The sequence below is a fragment of the Mirounga angustirostris genome, unplaced genomic scaffold (assembly GCF_029215605.1).
Source record: "Mirounga angustirostris isolate CCGP_5_RB_7025 unplaced genomic scaffold, mMirAng1.0.hap1 SCAF_5, whole genome shotgun sequence".
Taxonomy (NCBI): Eukaryota; Metazoa; Chordata; class Mammalia; order Carnivora; family Phocidae; genus Mirounga; species Mirounga angustirostris.
This window is the reverse complement of record NW_026991713.1, coordinates 36,473,925-36,490,296: the sequence shown is the minus strand read 5'-3', so window position 1 is coordinate 36,490,296 and position 16,372 is coordinate 36,473,925. Positions and strand designations below refer to the sequence as shown.

General features: G+C 37.4%; 1 protein-coding gene across 4 annotated transcripts in view; it reads left to right on the top strand.

The window, feature by feature from the left end:
- The window catches only part of METTL25 (methyltransferase like 25), a 158,646-nt gene that overhangs the window by 124,119 nt on the left and 18,155 nt on the right, over positions 1 to 16,372 (top strand). The window contains exons 13-15 of one of the 4 annotated variants that reach the window (XM_064590835.1): positions 943 to 1,049; positions 2,355 to 2,433; positions 3,672 to 7,246. The gene's annotated coding sequence lies outside the window, so the exon portion shown is untranslated. Of the gene's footprint in view, positions 1 to 942; positions 1,050 to 2,354; positions 7,247 to 16,372 lie in introns of those variants that run through there. The other 3 variants (XM_064590833.1, XM_064590836.1, XM_045872893.3) reach the window with 3 other exon arrangements.

Here is a 16,372-nt window from a genome sequence, read left to right as displayed (position 1 = left end):
TTTGTCATTCAAATATTAGTTTTTTCCTTTGAGGGCTGTTCTTGGGCCTTTTTCAATCTATATGCTTTCCAAGAAACATGGTCATGGCTTCCAAAACTGCCTGTATCTGATGATGCTCACTCAGATTTAATTTCTAGGCTAGCTTTCCCTCCTGAATCTCTCTCCTGAGCTTTTGGGCATGTTTACCCAACTGCCTGAAGGACATTGCCATTTCCCATGGGTATTCCCCTAGCACCTCAAAATCAACATGTCTAAAATTAAACTTTCCTGTCAAAAGCACTTCTCCTCTGATACTCCTTTTCAGTGAAGGAAACTTGCCACTGAAAACCAAAATCACACTAGACTCCTCTCTCCTTCCAAACCGTTTAAACATTAAGTCATTGTCATTCAATCTCTTACATTTCTCTTCACTGCCTCCCCTCTCCAGTGCCACTCCTACTCTCTAAGTTCAGAGCCTCATAAGAACCTCCTGGTTTCCTTGGCATCAATCTCCTACCCCCGCCGATAACTCTTCTATGGCCTTCCCATTTTCTTACAGGAAAATCCAAACTCTTTAGCATGGCATCCAAATCTCCCATGATGCTTTTCCTGGTTACTTCATCAACATAATCTTTTGCTGCACTCCATCTAACCATAGTTCCAAAGTATCCAGACTTTCTGTGACTCTCACAGTATCTCAAGTGTTGCCTCCATCTGGACTTTGCCCTCACTGATCCCTCCTAGGAAGGCTAACATCCCTTTCTCTTCTAGTCAACACATTCCTACATTGTCCTTTAATATTTACGATGTTTTCTCCACATATAAGTCACTGTCTTTTTTATGATGTCCTAACTTTGTACAGATGAATATGACTTCATTGCACTTACTTTTAAAATGTTTGTTCCTCCGTCCATCCTGGAGGGGCAGAAAACATATCATTTTTACTGTTTGTCCTATGCCTAGCAGTGAACACGTTCAGAACATGCTGTGGAGAAAAGGGAGGAAATGAATACACTGATCCTCCATGGGAAAAAACTAGCCCTTCCTCTGAGAGAAAAGAATAATGCCAGGTAAGTGAAGTCATGAAATTTTATGGTCGTAATTAAAAATGCCTAACAAAAACGGAAAAAAAAAAATCCTCTCCTACACAAGAGAAAGAAAGGGCACCATCCTCTTCCTCAGAAAGTGTAATGTTGCCTCAGTAATTGTAAGCAGAAACCTCTAAAAGGTAGACCGTCTATTTCCCATAAGGATCACTGAGCAAGATGAAACAATTTCCCGGACTAAACAGAAACCCTCAAAAATATAAAGATTTTACATCTACACTCCTATCTTCACGAGATATCAGGGATATGAGGCTGGAATTTGCTCCATTTAGATCCTGATAAACAAAGTGAAAATGGAGCCCATCACAGAGAATGGTCCCAGTACTCTGGCAGACACAGGCAGGAAAGACTCTGTCACAGCTGATAACATTGCTAAAGAGTCAATTAGTCCCTAATTAGCTGAGCAGCCCCGCTGCTGCCCGGCTTGAGGACAGTTTAAATAGGAATGTTTCTTAGTAACAATCTCTGTTTAGGATGTAATAAATGACTCATTCAATCCAGGATGGGAGAGGATCTTGCTGCTCTAGCCTGGGTCCTCTGGGACTGAAGTGCTAAAGGAGAGATCAGGGCTATGAATCCGTATTCAGGTGTTCCTGTCCTTTGCCCACGCTAAGTGCATGATCATGTGCCACCCACCAGTCTAGGAGTAAAGGAAACTGGCTACAGCCTAGGAGACACACTAAGAGAGCCTGGGGAGGGCACCCTGAAGAAGGCACAGGAAATAGGGAGGGGCCCTTGCAAGAAGGGTTCCATTGGCCAAGGGCCCAGCACTTTAACAGCTTCTGGGGAAAGGACCTGGGAAAAAGAACTTTTGCCTGGTAAATGCAAGCTGAATATTCTAATCAAGAGTGGGAAGCTGGGGGCACCTGGGTGACTCAGTCGTTAAACGTCTGCCTTCCGCTCAGGTCATGATCCCAGGGTGCTGGGATCGAGCCCCGCATCAGGCTCCCTGCTCGGCGGGAGGCCTGCTTCTCCCTCTCCCACTCCCTCTGCTTGTGTTCCCTCTCTTGCTGTGTCTCTCTCTGTCAAATAAATAAAATCTTAAAAAAAAAAAAAAAAGTGGGGGAAGCTGTTTCAGCTTCTACATTGTGAGAATGATTGTCTTCCTTGACATTTCCTAGGGGAGTTGGGGATAAGCAATGCATAATTCCTCCCTTGGCCATTCTTCTGTCCCAGGGCTCCAGGCAGAGTTGAGTTGGATGCTTGCTCATGTTTCCTCTGTCTGACATAGTCTCTTCCCATCCTAGTTACTGCTTTCTTATTCTCCAGGTGTCCTCATATGTGTCAATTCCTGTGGGAAGCATTTGCTGATATTCTGCCCATACCTCCACCACCACCCAAGTGAAGGGTAAGAACATCATCTTGGTCACTCCCATGTATGCTTATTAGGGCACATAGAATGTAAATTGCATGCCTACTTCCTTATCTGCCTAGTGGAACCTAAGTTCCTCAAAGGCAAGAACCACGTGATACACCTTTGAATCTCCAGATTCTGACCTGCAACATTGTCTAATCTCACATGTTTAATGAAGGTTTATTGAAACTTTCTTAATAAGATGAAATAATATACAATATATTATGATTATATATAGTGTAAGATGAAATAACACAGAGCTGGTAATAGTGCAATATTCTAAACTGAAGTAGTAAAGACACTTTTATTGCAAGACAGCCTAAGTAGTAGGTCTGTGAAATGGGAATACAGAGGGCAAATCTAAACCATTTCTGTGCCATGGACCCCTTTGGCCATCTGGAAATGTCTTTGGGCCTCTTCTCAAACATTTTCTTTTAAATACAAAGTGAAATACATAATATGACAAAGGAAACCAATCATATTGAGATCGTTACTAAAAATTTTTTTAAAGTTATAATTTAGTAGTATGTGTGTGTTTATTAACTCATTGAATAAAAAGATCATGTAGCAGTTCTAAAACTCTAATTTTTAAGTAGCAGTAAATGTCAACAATATTTGAAGATCCCGGCCATAATGTAATGTGACACAGAAATATCTGTACTTTCTATTGGCAAGAGTCGCAAGTACTGCCAGTACTGCTGAGGTTTGTTGTCTACGTTAGAACTGAAGGAAACCCTAAATTACGATTAGCAATTAGAATAAAGAAGAACATTTTCTCCAAGCTCCCAAGATCACGGATGCCCTGAATTCTATCTGTGGATCCCCTGGGCTCAGTCAGTCCCCTGTCTGTGGAACACAGGGAAACAGAGCACCTAAAGTAACTACCAAGAATAGCAATTCTTTCATCTTTGGAGGAATGGTATCTTCTCAAATCAGTGAGGTCTCCACTTACACTCCACTTTATTTATATAAAATACAACAGTCTACAAGACTTACTAGAAAACTTCAGTAATAACAGCAGGGTGGTATTTGTTTAAAGATAATTATATAGATGAATGGCACAGACTAGTGAGCTCAGAAATCAGCCCACACCTGTTCAGTCAGTTGACTTTTGACAAAGCTGCCAAAGCAATTCAGTGGGTTTAAATACTTTTTTCAACAAGTGTTGCAAACAACTGCATATCAAAATGAAAAACCAAAAAAGCTTAACCTTTACCGCATATCACATACAGGTTACTTGAAATGGATCTTTGACCCGAATGTAAAAAACTGCTAGAAGACAACATAGGAAAAAATATTTGTGACCTTTGGTTAAGGAAAGATTTCTTGGCACCAAAAACATGAACCATAAGTGAAGATTTCACAGATTGGACTTCATCAAATTTAAAATGTCTGCCCTTCAAAAGACATGTTAAGAAAATGAAAAGACAGTCCACAGATTGGTAAAAGAAATGAAAAATTAGCAAAGCTCCTACCTGATAAAGAGCTTGTATGCAGAATACAAAAAAAGACACACACACACATACAAAAAAAAAAAAAAAACCTCAGTAAAAAGAAAGGCAAAAGATTTGAACAAATATTTCACCAAGAAATATATACAAATGGCAATGAACATGTGTAAAAATATTCATCATTAATCATCAAGAAAATATGAATTAAAAGCACAAGGAGGCAGGGAGATACCACTACACAACCTTTCAAATGACTAAAATTAGAAGGATTGATAATATTGTTAGAGCCCACATAAAACAAAGAGAGCTCTGAAGATTGCTCAGGCAAATGCAAATGCTACAGTTATTTTGGAGAACAGTTTGGCAGATTTTTTATAAAGTTAAACATACACTTACCATATGACCCAGCAATTCCACTCACAGATATTTACCCAAGAGAAACGAAAACATATGTCCACACAGCAAATGTTAATAGTTGCTTAGCTGAAAGTCTATCACCAGCAGAATGGATAAAATTATTATGATATATTCATACGATGGAATACTTCTCAACAACAAGCAATGGACTACATGTATATGCAACAACATGGATGAATTTCAAAAGCATTACGCTAAGTGGCTAAGTGAAATAAGACAGACACAACAGGTTACATTCTGTATGATTCCATTTGTATGACATTCTAGAAAAGTTGAAACCGTAGAAACAGAAAACAGATTGGTCACTGGTTGCCAGTGGGCTGTGTGTAAAGAAAGGGATCGTCTACAAAGGGGCATAAGGGAACTTTCTGGGGTGATGAAAATGTCCCATATGTTAATTTGGGTGGTGAATGCGTGATTTGTATGTTTGTCAAATACATTAAACAGTACACTTAAAAAGGGTGAATATTGCTGCATATAAATAATTGCATCTAAATAAAACTTGACTTTTTAAAAAATTCTAAAGTTTTATCAGAGAGACATTATAAATGGTATTTTGTTACTAGAGCTAAATTGTCCTTTCAAAGAATTCAGTCTTAGGATTTTCCCCCAAAATGAAAGGCATTTGTGCATACTCTACAGAGAGGAACAGATGCATTGGCTCAGTGTCTTATTGAGTTTGTACGCTATTTGGAAATTGGATTGCTTTGACAAATTACTTGCTAGCCAGGAAAAGCATTAAGGGATTATTTGTCCACCATGATTTCAAATTTTTCCCTAATGATAAAATCATTTGAAATAAAAGGCGGCAGCCAAAGTAGTTTTACTCAGGGAGATATTATTTCATATATAGACATGTAAGAAACAGTATAAGCAAGAAAAGGAAATATACTCTAATTTTTAAATTTTTAAACTTTAAGTGTTATAAATAACAGCAGCAAATAATTTCAATCCTAAATAGCACATATTTCAGATTTCCTTATAATCGCTTCTCAACTTAAAGACTTGAAATCACATGTGAATGTGGGTGTTTAAACTTCACTTTGCAATTTGAATCTTTACTTCTCAGGCCACTTTAATACCTGTTTTAATGCTGTTTGAGGATACTGTTGGATTATATTGCTGTTTTTACTTGTTTATGTGCTCTAATGTTTTCCTACTGTGCTAGAGAACATTTTGCTTTAACAGCATTCTATGTATTTCAAGAATTTCTTTGTGAGTGATGTGTCTTTCAATAAAGCAAAGAGAAACTTCAAAATCTTCATAAAAGCAGTGTCCTTCATTTACTCGTTTATAGAACAGTAACATTATCTGCCTTACCCAAAATAATTTTTTTTCATTCATAGTAAATGAAGAACCAACCACCACTTATTTTAAATGAGTGTCTGTGTAACTGCCAAATTAAATGAATTAATCTTTACCTTTGGGTCTTGTACTGTCATAATGTTAGTTGTTTTAATGAACTGATGATAATTTATTTTTTATTCAATTTTTTGCCAGAAAGGCCAAACTAAGTTCAAATATTTTTCATTTTTTCCAAAGATATGTTTGATCTCCCAGTAAGTGTTCACTGTGTTTACATGATATCTCTTCTTTTGTATATCTAGATCTGCTGCTAATACACTAGCTGCTAGCCACATGGGCTTATTTAAATTATTTAAAATGAAAAGTTGCATTTCTCGGTCACACTGGACAAATTTCATGTGGTCAATAGCCATATGTGGTTTGTGGCTATCCTGTTGGAGGGCACAGATATGTAATATTTCCATCATTGTCATAGTTCTTTCAGACAGGGGTGGTCTAAATCAGGGTCAGGAAACATTTTTCTTGAAGCGCCAAATAGTAAATATTTTAGAATTTATGGGCCAACAAGCAAAACTGAGGCTGCTATTTAGGTAGTTAAATAATCATTTGAAAAATAGATCCACTTAAAGATAGAAGAAAAAAATAAGCATTCTTAACTTAATGGCTGTAGAAAGCAGGCAACAGACTGGATTTGAGCCATAGTTCGCCCACCCGCGGTGCAGATCTGTCAGTCCTTGATTCGTTAAGCACACCTTTATTGAGCACATCTATGTTTTATGCACTGGGCTACATATTAAGCAAAGTGTAGTGAACAAGAAAACATAGTCCCAGACCTTATGGAGTTCAGAACATAACAGGAAAAGCACTTTAACAAAAATTGCATGATTCATCAATTATTATAATTTAACAAATAAAATGAAAGGATGAACAGGATGTTATGAAAGGAAGTAACAGAGGAACCTAAACTTGTGTGAAAGATTGACTTGATTCTAAAAATTATAAATTATCTGCAACTAATATTAATCTGTAATATATGGCAACTACTGTTTCTTACAGTCTTTGTAGTTGACCCATGTGAGAAAGATGCTATAAAAGATCTAGCTAGTATTTCTAAATGGATTTATGGTTTTTTTTTAATTTGTTTATTTGAGAGAGAGAGAGCACATGAGAGGGGGGAGGGTCAGAGGGAGAAGCAGACTCCATGCCGAGCAGGGAGCCTGATGTGGGACTCAAACCAGGGACTCCAGGATCATGACCCGAGCCAAAGGCAGTCGCTTAACCAACTGAGCCACCCAGGCACCCTGGATTTATGTTTAAATATATGGTATTCCTATATGCCATCTGTTTTATATATGGGAATTAATAGTACGTCTAAAAATTATATTTGCTAAAATAACATTTATTGATGTTTGGTGTTTTATTTTCCTCTATTAGAGCCTTTTATAAGAATAAAAGTGTATAAATTAAATGCTTCCTTGTGACCAGAAAAACTTGTGACAAATTAACTTCTAAAGTGGCCCCAATTTCCTATTGTTTATAATCAAAATTCAAATTGAGCCCTTCATTGAACAAAACAATGTGATGCTACTTTAACAGGTTTTTTTGAACATATAATTTTTTTCCATTTATGAGAACTCAGTATACAAATCAGCAAAGCAAAATAAAATAAAAATAGATGCTATACTGTCTTCCCATATATTGGCAGTGTTCCTCAAGATTTTATTTGGTTTTCTGAGCTTTTATTGCACTTTGCAGTTCATATAAATGTGGCCTCTTTTATTGTGGTGTCAAGAACTTTATATAAATCTAACTCTTTAACCACCGAGCATGTTGAGAGAGATCTGAGTGAGCAGAAGCCATTCTAAATTGAGCACATGCCTCGACTGACAAATAGGCCAAGCTGAAGTGGTTTAGAGATTACATCATGTGCCACATACCTGCTTTGTTGCAATAAATAAACCCCAGACTGAAATATGGCTGGTTATACATTGAGATGAGGATGAAATAAAGGGAATGAAATACTTTCTGAGGTCATGACATTGCATTTTAATTCTTCAATTTCACTGTAATTAACAAGCCCAGGAACAAATCTTTCTGCTGATTCAGGTTTAAGTTCTTTTCTGGTGACAAGTGAAGTGCACCAAGAAGCTAGAATTTGACATTCCCTCCATGGCTTCTTAGAACAATGCATGTTGGAATAAAGCCAAGAATAGTGGAGTTTAAAAACCAATTAAAAAACAAAAAACAGTGACTGAATCCATCAAGAAATGATTCCACTTTTGAGTCACTAGCTGAGCTTGGCTCTTCTATTACCCTTGCACAATTTTCAGCACCGAGCTGCTGCTGTTATTCAATGCAACTCTGTGTATAAATTAAAGATGCTGGCTCCCTCGAGGCAGATATCCTGAATTCACCTTTACTGAGAGAGAAAAAAAATGTTACACCTACTTAATCCAGAAGACTGAAGGCCCCACACAGGACTCAGTTCTTAGTGTCATCTGGGGTGGAGTCATCCTGACAGCTGGCATACATTTTCCTCATGGAGCATGGGACGTCTTCCGAGCACCCAGTGGTCAATCTATGGATGAGCTCACCCTGGGCTGCTTCCATCTGAGATTCCTTTGGTCAGTTGGATCTGTGTGTCCTAATCCTGATTCTTGAGATCTCAACCATGTCAATATGTCGTTTGGCACAATTCAGACTCTACTTGCATTTCAGATGTCCCACCATTATCATCTATCACTGAGACCCTTCACATTTCCTTTTGATTCCTCTAGCCCAGAAGAAGGCTAAAAGATCTGCTGGGATCTCTTTTCCCCAGTGGAAGCTCTCTGCCTCAGTCAAGATTAATTCTTAAACCCTAAGCAAAATGATGGCCAACAACTGCCCGCCTATTTCAGAACGTGGTTCTCCTTTCTCTGGAATTTTTGTTTATGCTATTTCCTTACTCTCTGATATCATTAAAAATATGTGTTTTGTAGTTCTTACCTTTTTTGGTTTTGCTGTGAATGTGTTGGCTTGCCATGACCTACTATATCCTGCCCGAAAGCAGACCTATTAAATTTAGCATGCTGACATGTTTCATCCACCTCATTAATGTCTCTGTTCTATACAGCAAAAGAGAAACCTATCACAACGTAGTCTTTTTGATGAGGGGACAGAAGTGAGTATAAAGTTGTGCTTTATAGAATTTGGAAACAAAGCATAATCATTTTCATTGGTATATATTTGAAGATACCACAAAAAGACACAAAATTGTTTTAAAAAATCAAAAACGCACAGAAAAAAGCAAAGTTTGAAAGTTGTCCAGTTAAGATGACCTATCTTTTTTAACATCGTGACAAATTCCTAAAGTTTAAATATATTTATTATTTACCAATATATTTTATTTTATTAACATTTATTTTATGAATAAAATGTTCAGGAACTCACTTTCCGCCCTCATTTATGTCCTTTTAAACTTTGAGCAGCAGGGCTCAAAGGAAAAGATTGACGTGTGTTAACTGTTTTCACATATCTCCCATCTAGCCACTTCATATACACACAGCACCCACACATATATACACAAATGGCACTTAGCTGCATGTGAATTTTGTCAGCCTACTCTAGTCTGTTGGACGCTTTAAGGGCACAGATCAGTACATCTATTGTTCTGTGATTTTTTAAATGACATTTTTTATTTTGGAATAATTTTAGATTTACAAAAAAGTTCCAAAAATAGAATTCCCATATACCTATCACCCAGTTTCCTCTGGTGTTAACATCTTACAGTCCCATGGTGCATTTGTCAAAACCAAGAAGCCAACATTGGTACATTACTATTAACTCCAGGCTTTATTCATATTTTAACAGTTTTCCACGAATGTCTTTTTTCTGTTGTATGAGCAAATCCAGGATACCACATTGTATTTAGGGTTTTGTGATTTTGTTTTAATTGATGTTTTATAAAGTTCCACATTTAAGAATTCAGTGTCCTGTTTGTCCTTCTATTTAATTATGTAATTTTCATTTGAGAATTGTTTTTGAGTGCCAAAGTGCCATGTTTTTCACACTCCAAACTCCTAGGCAGGCCTCTGAAGACAACTTGTCCTTTATTTATGACACTATATATTAAACTAACTGAAAATATTCAAAATAATGCTTACTTTGTGCAGAGTCCATGAACTCCAACCAGAACACATAAAAGACAAATTTGAGCAATAAATTTTGATTTTCAAATTCCATTTAAGACATTTTCTGAATAGATTCTCATGGAAAATATTTTAAAATACTGTTTTATAAAAAACTTTCCTATAGGATCTGAAAGTTCTTTAAGTAGATTTTTAGTAAAATGTCTGAACAATTTAAATACTATTTCAGATAGTCAGAATGACAAATCTTTTTTAATTATTTTATTACAGTGATTTATCACTCAAGTTTCTGTACTCTGAACATTATTTTTTTTCACTTCAACTAAATAACTGGCATTTTTCTGTTCTGTTCTTTTCCTCGTTGTATATATACTCTGAAGCACTTTCAAATTTAAAAAAAGGTCTTTTATTTAGGGGCCATTAGAAAATGTGCATAAGCCATTATATTCAGTGAAATAAGCATTGTGTGATTGAAGATTAAATAAGGGAACGGATTATGGTTCCATTAAAGGCATCAAGATATTCCTGGAAAAGCTATGAAAATACGCTTTTCCATTAAGGAAAAACACTTATCAATGGTGCTGGTCTGGGTAGAGATTGCCTACTATAGCAGACATTTCTTAGGACGTGCATGAGGAGGGCATTAGGCTTGCACATAGTGTAACTATCTGCCAGGTAGGACTTCAACTTCTAAAAGTTAAATTTGTAACTCCTATCAACTACAGATGACTGCAAAGCTTGACACAGTTCACGGGTACAGCCGTGATTCTCATTAAAGGTCTGGACCTAGAGATCCATTTGGAAAAGTTTGGAATTAAGATGATTTAGCCTAAAGGGAAAATTGCTTAAGTATGGGTCACACACTTGTGGTTTGAAGTCTTATTTTGTTTGGCCCAGACAGTGGGTTTTATTTGTTTTTAATATTTGAGTTAATTGTTGAACTTTCAAATAGTGGGAAATTACACTATAAAAATTTGAATTGCCCTCATTTCTACATGTCAATAATAAGCTAGAGATGAGAAGTGGGCCCTTTTTCAATGGGGCATGCCCTCTCTGGCTGAACGCAATCCCCACCACACATGATGGTTTCCTTGCACTGCAACTACCAGTTACCATCACAGCTTACAATGAAGTTTTCCTATGATAAAAAGGATCTGTTTCCACAGTGTTATTCAAAGTAGAAAAGGGAACTGAGTTTGAGAAGGCAGTGTTCCTCTTTCAGTGAGGTTTCTAATTGGCCCCAAGGATATTAGACCTCATGACCCTGAGGTGGCAGAATATTCATCTGAGGATAGTATCCACTCCCCTGACTTTCAAATTGGAATTAAGATCGGACTCCAAACAGGGTGATTTTTGCCTTTAAATTTTTTAAATTTTATTTTATTATGTTAATCACCATACATTACATCATTAGTTTTTGATGTAGCGTTCTATGATTCATCGTTTGCGTGTAACACCCGGTGCTCCATGCAGTATGTGCCCTCTTTAATACCCATCACCAGGCTAACCCATCCCCCTACCCCCTCCCCTCTAGAACCCTGTTTGTTTCTCAGAAACCCACCAGTTTCCCCCCCTTCATTTCTCCCTTCGATCTTCTTCTTTTTTTTTTTTTTTAACATATATTATTTGTTTCAGAGGTACAGGTTTGTGATTCAACAGTCTTACACAATTCACAGCGCTCACCATAGCACATACCCTCCCCAGTGTCTATCACCCAGCCACCCCATCCCTCCCACCCCCCTCAGTTTGTTTCCTGAGATTAAGAATTCCTCATACCAGTGAGATCATATGATACTTGTCTTTCTCTGATTGACTTATTTCGCTCAGCATAATATCCTCCAGTTCCATCCAGGTCATTGCAAATGGCAAGATTTCATTCCTTTTGATGGATGCATAATATTCCATTGTGTATATATACCACATCTTCTTTATCCATTCATCTGTTGATGGACATCTTGGCTCTTTCCATAGTTTGGCTATTGTGGACATTGCTGCTATAAACATCGGGGTGCATGTACCCCTTTGGTTCCCTACATTTGTATCTTTGGGGTAAATACCCAGTAGTGCAATTGCTGGGTCATATGGTAGCTCTATTTTCAAATTTTTGAGGAACCTCCATACTGTTTTCCAGAGTGGCTGCACCAGCTTGCATTCCCACCAACAGTGTAGGAGGGTTCCCCTCTCTCTGCATCCCTGTCAACATCTATCATTTCCTGACTTGTTAATTTTAGCCATTCTGACTGGTGTGAGGTGGTATCTCATTGAGGTTTTGATTTGTATTTCCCTGATGCCGAGCAATGTTGAGCACTTTTTCATGTGTCTTTTGGCCATTTGGATGTCTTCTTTGCAGAAATGTCTGTTCATGTCTTCTGCCCATTTCTTGATTGGATTATTTGTTCTTTGGGTGTTGAGTTTGATAAGTTCTTTATAGATTTTGGATACTAGCCCTTTATCTGATATGTCATTTGCAAATATCTTCTCCCATTCTGTCAGTTGTCTTTTGGTTTTGTTGACTGTTTCTTTTGCTGTGCAAAAGCCTTTTATCTTGATGAAGTCCCAATAGTTCATTTTTGCCCTTGCTTCCCTTGCCTTTGGCAATGTTTCTAGGAAGAAGTTGCTGCGGCTGAGGTCGAAGAGGTTGCTGCCTGTGTTCTCCCTTAGGATTTTGATGGACTCCTGTCTCACATTGAGGTCTTTCAACCATTTGGAGTCTATTTTTGTGTGTGGTGTAAGGAAATGGTCCAGTTTCATTCTTCTGCATGTGGCTGTCCACTTTTCCCAACACCATTTGTTGAAGAGACTGTCTTTTTTCCATTGGACATTCTTTCCTGCTTTGTCGAAGATTAGTTGACCTTAGAGTTGAGGGCCCATTTCTGGGCTCTCTATTCTGTTCCATTAATCTATGTGTCTGTTTTTGTGCCAGTACCATACTGTCTTGATGAGGACAGCTTTGTAATAGAGCTGGAAGTCCGGAATTGTGATGCCGCCAGCTTTGCTTTTCATTTTCAACATTCCTGTGGCTATTCAGGGTCTTTTCTGCTTCCATACAAATTTTAGGATTATTTATTCCATTTCTTTGAAAAAAGTGGATGGTATTTTGATGGGGATTGCATTGAATGTGTAGATTGCTCTAGGTAGCATTGACATCTTCACAATATTTGTTCTTCCAATCCATGAGCATGGAACGTTTTTCCATTTCTTTGTGTCTTCCTCAATTTCTTTCATGAGTATTTTATAGTTTTCTGAGTACAGATTCTTTGCATCTTTGGTTAGATTTATTGCTAGGTATCTTATGGTTTTGGGTGCAATTGTAAATGGGATCGACTCCTTAATTTCTCTTTCTTCTGTCTTGTTGTTGGTGTATAGGAATGCCACTGATTTCTGTGCAGTTATTTTATATCCTGCCTTGTTACTGAATTCCTGTATGAGTTCTAGCAGTTTTGGGGTGAAGTCTTTTGGGTTTTCCACATAAAGTATCATATTATCTGTAAAGAGTGGGAGTTTGACTTCTTCTTTGCTGATTCAGATGCCTTTTATTTCTTTTTGTTGTCTGATTGCTGTGGCTAGGACTTCTAATACTATGTTGAATAGCAGTGGTGTTAGTGGACATCCCTGCTGTGTTCCTGACCTTAGGGGGAAAGCTCTCAGTTTTTCCCCATTGAGAATGATATTCGCTGTGGGTTTTTCATAGATGGATTTTATGATATTGAGGTATGTACCCTCTATCCTTATACTCTGAAGAGTTTTGATCAAGAGAGGATGCTGTACTTTGTCAAATGCTTTTTCTGCATCTATTGAGAGGATCATATGGTTCTTGTTGTTTCTTTTATTAATATTGTATCACATTGATTGATTTGCGGATGTTGAACCAACCTTGCAGCCCAGGGAAAAATCCCACTTGGTTGTGGTGAATAATCTTCTTTATGTACTGTTGGATCCTAGTGGCTAGTATTTTGGTGAGAATTTTTGCATCCATGTTCATCAAGGATATTGGTCTGTAATTCTCCTTTTTGATGGGGTCTTTGTCTGGTTTTGGGATCCAGGTAATGGTGGCCTCATAAAACGAGTTTGGAAGTTTTCCTTCCATTTCTATTTTTTGGAGCAGTTTCAGAAGAATAGGTATTAATTCTTCTTTAAATGTTTGGTAGAATTCCTCTGGGAAGCCATCGGGCCCTGGGCTTTTGTTTGTTGGGAGATTTTTGATGACTGCTTCCATTTCCTTAGTGGTTATAGGTCTGTTCAGGTTTTCTATTTCTTCCTGGTTCGGTTTTGGTAGTTTATACATCTCTACAAATGCATCCATTTCTTCCAGAGTATCTAATTTGCTGGCATATAGTTGCTCATAATATGTTCTTATAATTGTTTGTATTTCTTTGGTGTTGGTTGTGATCTCTCCTCTTTCATTCATGATTTTATTTATTTGGGTCATTTCTCTTTTCTTTTTGATAAGTCTGGCCAGGGGTTTATCAATCTTGTTAATTCTTTCAAAGAACCAGCTCCTAGTTTCGTTGATCTGTTCTACTGTTCTTTTGGTTTGTATTTCATTGATCTCTGCTCTGCTCTTTATTATTTCTCTTCTCCTGCTGGGTTTAGGCTTTATTTGTTCTTTCTCCAGCTCCTTTAGGTGTAGGGTTAGGTTGTGTATTTGAGACCTTTCTTGTTTCTTGAGAAAGGCTTGTATTGCTATATACTTTCCTCTTAGGACTGCCTTTGCTGCATCCCAAAGATTTTGAACAGTTGTGTTTTCATTTTCATTGGTTTCCATGAATTTTTAAAATTCTTCTTTAATTTCCTGGTTGACCCATTCATTCTTTAGTAGGATGCTCTTTAGCCTCCATGTTCTTGACTTCTTTCTGACTTTCCTCTTGTGATTGAGCTCTAGTTTCAAAGCATTGTGGTCTGAAAATATGCGGGGAATGATTCCAATCTTTTGGTACCAGTTGAAACCTGATTTGTGACCTAGGATGTGATCTATTCTGGAGAATGTTCCATGGGCACTAGAGAAGAATGTGTAGTCTGTTGCTTTGGAATGGAATGTTCTGAATGTTTCTGTGAAGTCCATTTGGTTCAGTGTGTCATTTAAAGTCTTTATTTCCTTGTTGATCTTTTGCTTAGATATCTGTCCATTTCAGTGAGGGGATGTTAAAATCCCTCACTATAATTGTATTGTTGTTGATGTGTTTCTTTGCTTTTGTTATTAATTGGCTTATATAATTGGCTGCTCCCATGTTAGGGGCATAGATATTTACAGTTGTTAGATCTTCTTGTTGGATAGACCCTTTAAGTATGATAGAGTGCTCTTCCTCATCTCTTATTATAGTCTTTGGTTTAAAATACAATTTGTCTGATATAAGGATTGCCACCCCAGCTTTCTTTCGGTGTCCATTAGCATGGTAAATGGTTTTCCACCACCTCATTTTCAATCTGGAGGTGTCTTTGGGTCTAGGATGAGTCTCTTGCAGACACATATCAATGGGTCTTGTGTTTTTATCCAATCATATAGCCTGTGTCTTTTGATTGGGGGCATTTAGCCCATTTACATTCAGGGTAACTATTGAAAGATATGAATTTAGTGCCATTGTATTGCCTGTAGGGTGACTGTTACTGTATATTGTCTGTGTTCCTTCCTGGTCTATGTTACTTTTAGGCTCTCTCTTTGCTTAGAGGACCCCTTTCAATATTTCTAGTAGAGCTGGTTTCATGTTTGCAAATTCCTTTAGTTTTTGTTTGTCCTGGAAGCTTTTTATCTCTCCTATTTTCAATGACAGCCTAGCTGGATATAGTATTCTTGGCTGCATATTTTTCTCATTCAGTGCTCTAAATATATCATGCCAGTCTTTTCTGGCCTGCCAGGTCTCTGTGGATAGGTCTGTTGCCAATCTAATGTTTCTACCATTGTAGGTTACAGACCTCTTGTCCGAAGCTGCTTTCAGGATTTTCTCTTTGTCTCTGAGACTTGTTAAATTTTACTATTAGATTATGGGGTATTGACCTATTTTTGTTGATTTTGAGGGGGGTTCTCTTGTGCCTCCTGGATTTTGAAGCCTGTTTCCTTCCTCAAATTAGGGAAGTTCTCTGCTATAATTTGCTCCAATATACATTCTGCCCCTCTCTCTTTCTTCTTCTTCTGGGATCCCAATTATTCTAATACTGTTTCGTCTTATGGCATCACTTATCTCTCGAATTCTGCCCTCATGATCCAGTAGTTGTTTCTCTCTCTTTTTCTTGGCTTCTTTATTTTCCATCATTTGGTCTTCTATATCACTAATTCTTTCTTCTGCCTCATTTATCCTAGCAGTTAGAGCCTCCATTTTTTATTGCACCTCATTAATAGCCTTTTTGATTTCTACTTGGTTAGATTTTAGTTCTTTTATTTCTCCAGAGAGGGATTCTCTAATATCTTCCATGCTTTTTTCAAGCCCAGCTAGTATCTTTAAAATTGTCATTCTGAACTCTAGTTCTGACATATTACTAATGTCCATATTGATTAGGTCCCTGGCAGTTAGTACTGCCTCTTGTTATTTTTTTTGCGGTGATTTTTTCCATCTTGTCATTTTGTCCAGAGGACAATAGATGAATGAGAGAACAAAATGCTAACAGGGTAACAACGACCCCAGAAAAATATACACT